Source organism: Dreissena polymorpha, chromosome 14 (genome assembly GCF_020536995.1).
Source record: "Dreissena polymorpha isolate Duluth1 chromosome 14, UMN_Dpol_1.0, whole genome shotgun sequence".
NCBI lineage: Eukaryota > Metazoa > Mollusca > Bivalvia > Myida > Dreissenidae > Dreissena > Dreissena polymorpha.
In genome coordinates, this window is record NC_068368.1 from 31,240,774 (window position 1) to 31,252,016 (window position 11,243).

The following is an 11,243-nucleotide window of genomic DNA, read 5'->3' on the forward strand; positions in this document are numbered from 1 at the left end:
GAAATCCTGGCATCAGTGCGACTTAAAGATAGTGCCAACGTCGAAAAATGCTGGTCCTTTGAGGGGAAAATCTACGCGCTTTTCAAAGGAAATCAACACGCCACACAAATAGCTTTCGCGGATTACAAAAACTGGTTATCAAAACCTTGGCCACGAAAGTCTTACTCCGAATCACTCAATACCTCCTCCCAGGCGAACTCTAGACGGTTAACAAGAAGAAAAAATTGACAGTTAAACCGATTTGTATTATATATTGATATCTAATGAATGTATAATTACACTGAATTTATGGAAAATTACTCTTTTTGCACTCTTTTTCTCGAACAGATTTTACGTTAATATTGAACGAAAATCAAGTGTAGTTTTTAAGCTGTTCTACTATACATATTGCGGTCGTCTTTTTGTGAAATAATAATAATATATTTTCTTCCATCTTTTTATCAATTGCACATATGTTGTAGCTACGTCCTAGTTTTCCGTGCAATACTTATCAACGCAGTTACTCCCCTTGTAATCAGGCGTGTCAGTTAATCATCATCAAGTAATTCAGTATAATAAAATTTATGATAAACGCAATTCTGTTTCTGTAATAAACAAATAAAGCGTTGTTTACAATCTACCTTTTTTTCTCTATCCTGATATATAAAGTAAACATGGTCAAAACACAAAAATATACTTGTAAATATGTACATATTGGAATTATTTTTTTTATAAATACTTATCACAACCCTGTATGTATTGAGTATTGACTTAGGTGTTAATTTACTGGAAAATATACAGGATTCGCTGCCTTTTTGTTTCCCGTCTCACTGTCAAAACATGAGGCGGAAAAAATAAGTACCTTTCTATTTAATATGTATTATATTACATGTATATAGATTTATCATGCAAATTCTCGTGTAAAATTGTATTTTTTTTTATATGTAATGATATCAAATTTAAGATATTTAAAATACAGCATTTAATACCATTTGCCACAATACTGCTTCTTTTTGTCTCATGTGTATGCAGTTCCAAGTAAGCAAGAAAGAATTCTGTTTCTATTAAGTATGAAATGCATAACACATACATCCTGGTTAAATATGTTTGAAACAAAAAAAAATACACAATCCAAGCGGCACAATAGGGGGCGTTGTGGTTCACAAACGCAGCTCTTGTTTTAACTATTTTGGTAATCAGGCATTTAAAAACTGTATGTAAACAGCTCATACATAAAAAAACATTAATGTTTTCCTATATCAGTACTGTAGTTAATTAATATAACACCCAATAAACGATAAATTAAATAACATACATGTTTGTAAAAACATATTGGATTATTTACTTCATTAATGCCATTACAACGTGTCAGAATTATTTTGGGATAGATGTCAAAACAAATTTTTTGATTTTTTTAAGATACCTCAACTTTAATAAAAAGTATACACAAGCTACGCTAAAAAAAGTACAAGTACTATTTAAAGCTGTACTGACAGTTTTTAAACGCACGGTACATCAACCACAAATTATATACTCGTTCTAATATCTAGAGTAATAACCCGTTCACAGCTAACGGTTAAAACAAGTGGTAGGCAGGGAATATGCATTTTTATGTGAGGTTGATTGCTAACGGTTGATAATATAATGGGTTATTTGAATTGATCCGTTGGGTGAATGCATTGTACGTCTGCTTATGAAAACACTTCGACAGCTGTTATGTTTTGCTTTTGTGTTGTTGAAATAGTCATATTTAAGTTGTGCAAACAATTTCTGTATTTTTATACTCTCCTTTATTGTGCGACTTTTTAGAAAATACAATATATTTGTATTGAAGTTTTTTGTGTTTTTTTTTATATTACCATTTATTATTATTGGGTGTACTAGGTTGCCACAATGTACTGGGTTTTCTTTTTATAAATGAAATAAAATTATGAACACATGCGTATGGTACAAGTGTCAGTACAAACCATGTTAACATATAAATAACGAAAACATTATAAATTAAATACTAAATATATTATAAATTATAAATAAATTAAATATTAAATAAATTATATGTGTACTACATAAAGTTCGAACAATCGTTACATGAACAAATGTATTTAATTGGTATTTAATTGTTACTAATAAATACCTTAATTGTATCTTAAGCGAATGCACTACTCAGGCTTTATGAATACATGTGTTCTTACTTTAACTGCCGTGATTGTATACATTTGTACTGAATATATGTACACATTGTTGCTGTTACACCTTGTACGTGTTCTTACTTTAATTGCTGCGATTGTATACATGAGTACTGTATATGTGCACACATTGTTGTTGTTACGCCTTGTACGTATTACTATTTTGTAAGAACACATTTTTTTGCGTTTGAAGATTATGTTTTATGTAGGTCTACAGTAGTCACGTCAAATTTAATAGTATTCTGTGTAATGCAATGCTATTAGATATATAAGTTTTTTATGAGCTGACAATATGCTATTGGTCGTTTTCATGCTATAATAAACACAGTCATACACAATTAAGAGCACACACACGCGCGCAGACACATACACGCTATACTCTGCTATTTTTTGTTAAATACATACACACATCCACTGAAAATATTTTTGTTACATACATAGACACTTCATTAAAAAAAAGGCCATTACGGCTGTCTAAACTTTCGATTTTCGTGTTTTTTAGACTGCCATAGAGTGGCGTCTCTTAATACATACTAAACAGTTTAAAATTATATTCTAGTTTTGCTTGGTAAACCGTAGCGGCAATTTAGCGTGCACTAGGTTGCCACAATGTACGGGAACTTTTTATGAATGAAATAAAATTATGAACACATGCATACACACACGAACTTATGTAGGTCTACAGTAGTCACGTCAAATTTAATAGTATACTGTGTAATGCAATGCTATTAGATATATAAGTTTTTCATGAGCTGACAATATGCTATTGGTCGTTTTATGCTATAATAAACACAGTCCTACACAATTAAGAGCACACACACGCGCGCAGACACATACACGCTATACACTGCTATTTTTGTTAAATACATACACACATCCACTGAAAATATTATTGTTACATACATAGACACTTCATTAAAAAAAAGGCCATTACGGCTGTCTAAACTTTCGATTTTCGTGTTTTAGACTGCCATAGAGTGGCGTCTCTTAATACATACTAAACAGTTTAAAATTATATAGTTTTGCTTGGTAAACCGTAGCGGCAATTAAGCGTGCACTAGGTTGCCACAATGTACGGGAACTTTTTATGAATGAAATAAAATTATGAACACATGCATACACACACGAACATAATAAGTACACTATGATTAATACAATTATTAAAACTCATTAAAACTCCACATATGACTAAAAGGAAATAATTAAGTATTTTGTTTCTTTCAGTTGTTTGCATTAAATATTATCTTGAAATAGTGATTTATGATTATATTTACTGACTTGTATATGCTATTTTTATTTTTATTCAGTTCATTTTAGATGTCGAAAGGATACCCTAAAATGTTCACTTTAGTGAATATAGTCGTTTATTATTTTTCTCTTACTCTTGTAATTATTTTTCTTATTTCTTCGTTTCTATGGAATATTCATCTTTTTGTTTCCATAATTTGTGTTTTCTTTTTTTCGTTGTTTGTATGTATGGATATCTTATCTCTTTTAATAGAAAGCAACTGGACTTAAAAAAAAATAAAGATCAACCGGACAAGCACACACACATTATCATTTACAACACCCTCACCATTTTAAATGATTAAACTATGTACTTTAAATGTAAAAGGGCTAAACAATAAAGATAAACGCATAAAAATCTTCAAATGGTTAGACGAAAAAAAATATAGTATATGCCTAATACAGGAAAGTCACTTGACACATACTTTAGGCACAAACCTTAAAAGATGAATGGGACGGAGAAATCTATCTCAGTGGACAACATACTAATAAACAAGGCATTGCCTTTCTGATAAAAAGTAACATAGGGATCACAGTTGATAACCTTAACGAAATAATAATTGGCAGACTAGCAAGTATAGATATAAAAATACATGAAACACAACTAACATTAATCAACGTTTACGGTCCTAACATAGATGACTCCACATTTTACGAAACATTACAATCCATTATAATTAATAACCAAGATAAAAATATTATAATCGGTGGTGATTTCAATACTGTCCTGAACCCAGTATTAGATAAAAAGAATGGAAACCTTTATACTCATCCTAAAAATAGAAATATTTTAAATAACATAATTGAAAACTACAATATGATAGATATCTGGCGTACAGTACACCCAAACGAAAGCAAATTCACCTGGCACTCAAACACAAAACCAACAATATTTTGTAGACTAGACTATTTTTTAATATCTGAATCTCTTTGCAACATTATTGACACATGTAACATAAAACCAGGATTTATGACTGATCACTCTCTAGTTGAACTTAAACTGCATAATATACAACCTGAAAGAGGCCCAGGATACTTTAAAATTAACAACAGCATCTTATTGGATACACAATATCAAACACAAATAAAACAGGAAATATTAAATACAGTTCAAAATAATAAAGATGCAAACCCAAACACCTTATGGGAAGTAATTAAAGGAAATATACGTAACACAACAATTAGATACACATCATTTAAACAAAAAGAAACACACAAACTTGAAACTGAAACCATCAAAACCATTGAAACACTTGAAAAACAATTGCATCAAACAAACACAAATGATACCACCGACATTGAAAATGAAATAACATTTAAAAAACAAATATTAGATGGAATCTATCATACACGTCTCAATGGAATAATACTAAGAGCGCGTGCACAGCATGTTGAACACAATGAAAAAAATACAAAATACTTCGCAAACATTGAAAAACGTAGAAGTGAACAAAAAACTATACACAAATTAGTAGTCAATGGCAAAGATATAACAAACATGACTCAAATACTAGAAGAACAACGTTTATTTTTCGAAACCCTCTATAAACGAAAACATGTTGAAAATAACACCTTTTTTAAAAATACACATCATGCTTTAAACGAAGAGGCAAAATAACAAAAGCCCAGGATCTGATGGCATCACAATCGAATTTTATAAAATATTCTGGAATGATATAAAAACACATCTAATTAATTCACTAAACTATTCATTTAACAACGAAAACTTAACTACGCTACAAAAACAAGGTATTATATCACTTATTCCAAAACCTGGAAAAAACTTAGAATCCTTATCAAACTGGCGCCCGATTAGTTTACTAAACAATGATTATAAAATTGCAACTAAAAGTATAGCAAACAGAATAAAAAAAGTATTACCAGCAATTATTTCAAGATCTCAATCTGGTTTCATAAAGGGACGTTACATTGGTGAAAACGTTCGTCTTATCCAAGAATGCATAAACTATTTCAACAATTCAAATAATCCTGGTCTAATATTCTTTGCAGACTTCGAAAAGGCATTCGATTCGCTTGATCATTCATTTATGTTCTCTTGCTTAGAAAATATGAACTTTGGTGAAAGTCTCATTCAATGGGTCAAACTATTCTATACCGATATTAACAGTTTAATCATTAACAATGGCTTCTTTTCAAACAGTTTTAACATCGAACGAGGGGTTCGACAAGGATGTCCACTCTCATCATCGCTATTTATTATCTGCATCGAGTATCTATCACATCACATCCAATCAAATAAACACATAAAAGGCATATCACTAGAACCTGACGAAGAAATCAAACAGTCCCTATTTGCTGACGATGCAACTTATTTTTTAAACGACAATTACGATTCTTTCCATAACCTAATAGAATCGCTAACCCTTTACGGAATGACATCGGGTCTGAAATTAAACAAAAGTAAACGTACTGTGCTACGAGCAGGAAAATTAAAACAAAGTAATGTCCTATATAAAAAAGAAATGAAATTTAATTGGACATCCGATGAAGCCACAACGTTAGGAATTACTTTCACAAATAATGAAAAAGATACAGTTCTTAAAAACATACTACCTAAATTACAGAATTTTAAAAACTGCTTAAAATCATGGCATCACCGTAAACTTACACTTATCGGAAAAAACACAGTATTGAAAACGTTTGCACTTCCTAAATTAATTTATGTATTAACAGTCCTCCCAAATCCACCAAATGATATTATTAACGATATAAAATCAGCAATATTTAATTTCATATGGGACGGTAAGCCTGATAAAATAAAACAAACTCAGTTAATTCAATCTGTAGAAAATGGAGGTATCCAATTAACGAACATTGACTCATTCTTGAATGCAATCAAATGCAGCTGGGTTAAAAGATACATAGACAATGCCAATACAAGTAAATGGAAATTATTCTATCAGAAAATCCTAAAAAAATATGGTGACTCCTTACTCTTTGAATGTAACACCAGCAAATCTATCTTACATGAAATTGCAAACGAAAACATATTTCTGTCTGATGTTCTATCAGCATGGTGTGATGTCACGCATAACCTAGAAACCCAAACAAGCAGTAAAACTATTCTATGGAACAATAAAGACATAACTTCAATTAATAAGACGTTTTTCTATAAAGATTGGTTTGAACGAAGCATTAAATATGTCGACCAATTATTTGACTACAGAATTAAGGATTTCTACACTTTTAATGATATATGCTACATATACGGAATACCTTCAAATAATTTTCTGAAGTACTACACATTAATCAAAAGCATACCCATACATATTAAATCTGAAATCAATACAAATAATACACCATGTACTCAAACAACATTCGTAGAAAATATACTTGGAAGAAAAAACAAAACAAATAAAATATTTTACACACTACAAATTAAAAACCCTACAGAAAACTCAAAAACCCAAAATAAATGGCAAGTCCTTTTCGGAGTACATGAACTTAATTGGAAACACATATTTACCATGCCATATAAAGCAACTATTGAAAGCACTCTGAGAAATTTTCAATATAAATACATACATAGAATTATAGCTACAAATAAATACCTCTTTAAATGCAAATTATCTAACTCAAATCTGTGTGACTTCTGCAGTGAAAACATCGAAACTATAGAACACCTGTTTTGGGAGTGCAAACACATCCAGCCTATTTGGAATCATTTAACATCTTTTCTTGAACAACAGCAACTAAACGTTAAATTATCTTTCTTAAATGTAAGTTTCGGAATTTACTAATTGAAATCAAAAGATTGTAATAATATTGTGAATTTTATTCTTATAATGATGAAATTGTTCATCTTTAACATGAAGTTCAAAAAACAAGTACCAAATTTTAATTGTTTTATCCATAGTCTTAAACTTAAAGTCCAGATTGAGAAAGAAATAGCCCTCAGTAATGACACATTACAAAACTTTGAACAAAAATGGAATCGGATTAAATTCTCATGATGCTTGTCCACTTATATACATTTCACTCTAATGTAAGTTATCTTTCTAAAATATTTTTGTATGTTTTTTTTTCAATCTTATAAGATCATTTTGAATATACAACGAAACACACAAGTCCAGTATGCTTTCTTCCGACTTTATACAACTCATCATTTTTCATAACAATTCTTCTATTATTTTTTTTCTTTTCTCTTTAAAAAAACAAAACATATTAACATATCTTGTATAACATGTCTGAACTTTATTGCTTTGTACAATCACTATGTTGTATATATTCATGTATACATTGTATGTATTATATTGAATAAAAAAAAATAAAAAAAAAGTTTTAGAAAAATTTGAAATAAGTGGTCAGGGTAAATTCGCAATGAGCAAAATACATAAATTCCACAAATACATATTCTGGATTTATTTGATATTTAAACGACACATTTTTCTTGATTGTATGATAAGTAAATCAATGCATACCGAGAGCGGCATGCAATACAGATCGTTTCATTTTGATAAGCTTTAACGGTGCACAAACAGGAGTGTCAAATATAAATAAGGCCTTTCAATGTGCAATATTTTATTGTTATCACATACTACTCTCGTCGACGGCAACTGACCAATACACATAAACGAAATATCTGTTTTGCATTATAGCCTGTTTGCATTTATTATTCTTTCCTTTTATGATTGATCGTAACATACATATCCACTTTTTCCGTGTAACTGTTTATTACTTGTTTTCTAATATGTATATAGTAAAAAAATATATTTAAACAATCTTCTCTTCTATAATTGAAAGGCCGAAAGATTTGTTATGTGTTTTATAACATCATAGTGTGGTCATACTTTAATCGCGAAAACTGATAATTTATGAGAAAGCGACACTAGTTCAACATGCCATTATGTCGGTAAATAGCTATACATAGCTAATGTTTATATTGACATATATGCACCGACTAAAATAAAATTGAATTGAATTGAATTGAAACATTGCCTGTATATAAGGAAAAAAATGTTTAATCTTCACGAAAAAAGCACAGTTTAAAGCTTTAATATTTAAGATATAGTATCAACGTAAGGTCCTTAATTTAGTTGAGTCAAACATTGCCACGATCCTAACTTCAACAATGTGTTATATTATAAGAAAAATCTTCGGAATCTTTTTGTTTGAAATTGCATTATCAATTTCGTTTATATTGTGCATGTAGCATCTTCATGACGTAAACTAAAAATAAATGAAACCATCACTAAGGTTGTTTTTAATTTCATGTTAGGTAATTGTAATTAATTAACTATTTAAACTCAATAAAGCATCTTGAACATTTTTGGTTGACACTTATAAAGATAAATATTTAACATAATCAACGACAACATCGTCTCTTATTACATGTTCATGAGCAAACCTTAATGTTAATTAATGCATTGCAAGTTTTATTATAAACGAAAGTTAACTGATACATAGCATATCAATCCACCTGAAGTAAATATCTACCTGTACGCGCAGATTTGAACTTTCATACAGAGTCATTTTTTTTAAATATTTAGATAAACATATGTATAAACAATTTAATTTATGAATTCATGCGGATTCAGAAGACTTGACAGCGACACTTTATTGCACTATATGTACTCTTGATACTCTTCTAGAAAAATTAGATGACAAAAACAACAGAATATTATGTATACGTATAAAGCCATAAAACAATAAGCTCGTGCTTTAAATACAAACGGAACATCTCTCAGGTTGATTGTCAAAGATTATGCGGATAAAAAACCTTTAAGACCTTAAAAAGCGACCTGGCCACACTGTAATAAAAGTTCATCATAATTCATTGAAGCGATGATAATGGTACTTTTCTTCTTAGTTTATATATTAAATCTTCATTCAAATGATTGAAGTTCCAGTATCTAAGGTAGTCCAACTTGTTGACGCTCTCAAATATTAAGCTACTTTTTATATAGGTAATATTTGGAGCGTCCAACGGCTGAACCATTCGATTTGTGTTGGAATTTTTTCCTTCTTTCTATATTGTTGCGCAAGGATTTTGTGCGCAACATTTAAGCCCCGATATAAGACACTTAATATCAACGGATTGCAATAATATTTACATACCTGTGTAGATAATTCATTTCTCGATAATGTTCCGTAAAAATTATGTAATGACACTTTGAATTTTGCACGCCTGAGCAATTTAAATCCAACCACTATTCAATTTTTCAATATCTCTCGATTCGCTCGCTGTGTAGATATAAATCGATAACACGACGTCGATGTAAAGCATCTGGTTTAAAGTGGAAGAATAAACAGCGTAAAATACAGTTTGCGTTCGTCTGTTGTGGTGCAGCGCGTTACATAGTAAACCGATGTTATACTTTTCTGGATTAATTTAGCATTGTTCTTTTTCTAAATTGACAATTAAAAAGTTCTGAAATAAATAACATCTTTTATTTTTATACTGTACATTAATAAGATTGATACAGATCGTACAGTATACCGTCCTATGTAACGTAGAATGTAAGTACATAAAACAACACAGACAGAGGTGCGAAAAAGACATGCATAAACACTCACTGAAACTTAGAACAGTGAATAGAAACTGCACCATATCTGTTTTGAACATATGCTTATTAAATCGACAAAGATTAGCATACTAGATCAAGTTAGGTAAAAGTCTGTGTTAAAAACTCATGTTAAATAAAAATACGCGTACACGTTACACCGTAATGCCTTCTTCTGATTGGTTCATATTTAAATCAGTTTCATGACATGACTACAGGTCAGTGATTGTTTTGCAGATTTAAGCAGAAGTTTAACTGAAGAATGTATGCCTTTCTAACTTCGAATCGACGATATTTGATGTAAAAATGGACTTCTGAATTAAAACTGAATGAGTTGGTAATGTTATTTTGCAATTTTACGCAAATTGATGAAAATTTAAACTTTCTGGTTTCCACCACAAAAACGGTCCTTCAACGATGAGACGTTCCAAAGAATTTAGCCCATATAAAAAGTATCTCTAAATTCTTTGCGCGTCTTATAAATGAGACTAGTATCTAAGGCATCATATAGGCACACATCAATTTTCCAATAGTTAGTCATTTCTAGATTTAGTTACATGAAACGTAACACACAATTAACCAAATGCATTTTAAGTATTATGCATACACCGTCAAATGATCTGAATAATATTGTATCTGTGTCAAAGTGTCCCAGTGTCAACAGTTAAATACTTCATTAACAGTTATTGTTATGACACTATTATTAATGTAAAACATTGATTAAGAATAATACAAAAATCCGTATTACACGATTCAAAACAGACAACACGTAATGATAATACCGAATCACGGTCAAGTTTGTGTAAATCAAATAATAATGGCATATGGAAGAGGTTAAAATATTCGTACAATAAAATGTTAAGTATTTTAAAATGGTTTCGATATGTTCATTTCTATAAACTGATGATAGAAATAGTGACGCGCCGTTTCACGAACACATATTTTGTTAATCCTCTTGTATTACATGGAGAATATAGATTTGATACAGATTGCCAAGCACAGCTTTTTTAGTTAGATCGTTGCTATAATGTTAATGTGCTATCTTCCCTCTACAAATTAGTGTTAATCATATGAAAATGTAAATGTCTATACTCATAAACTGAATGCATTGTCACAAATATTTTCTACATAAAACAGTATCAAAAGCATTCGCTTAAACAATTCAAAACATGTTAAAAACCATAAATGATTATTTTCTTTTACAATTTCACAGATAATATTATAATTATTATATATAAACACGCATACATCATATAAAGAGAGAGAG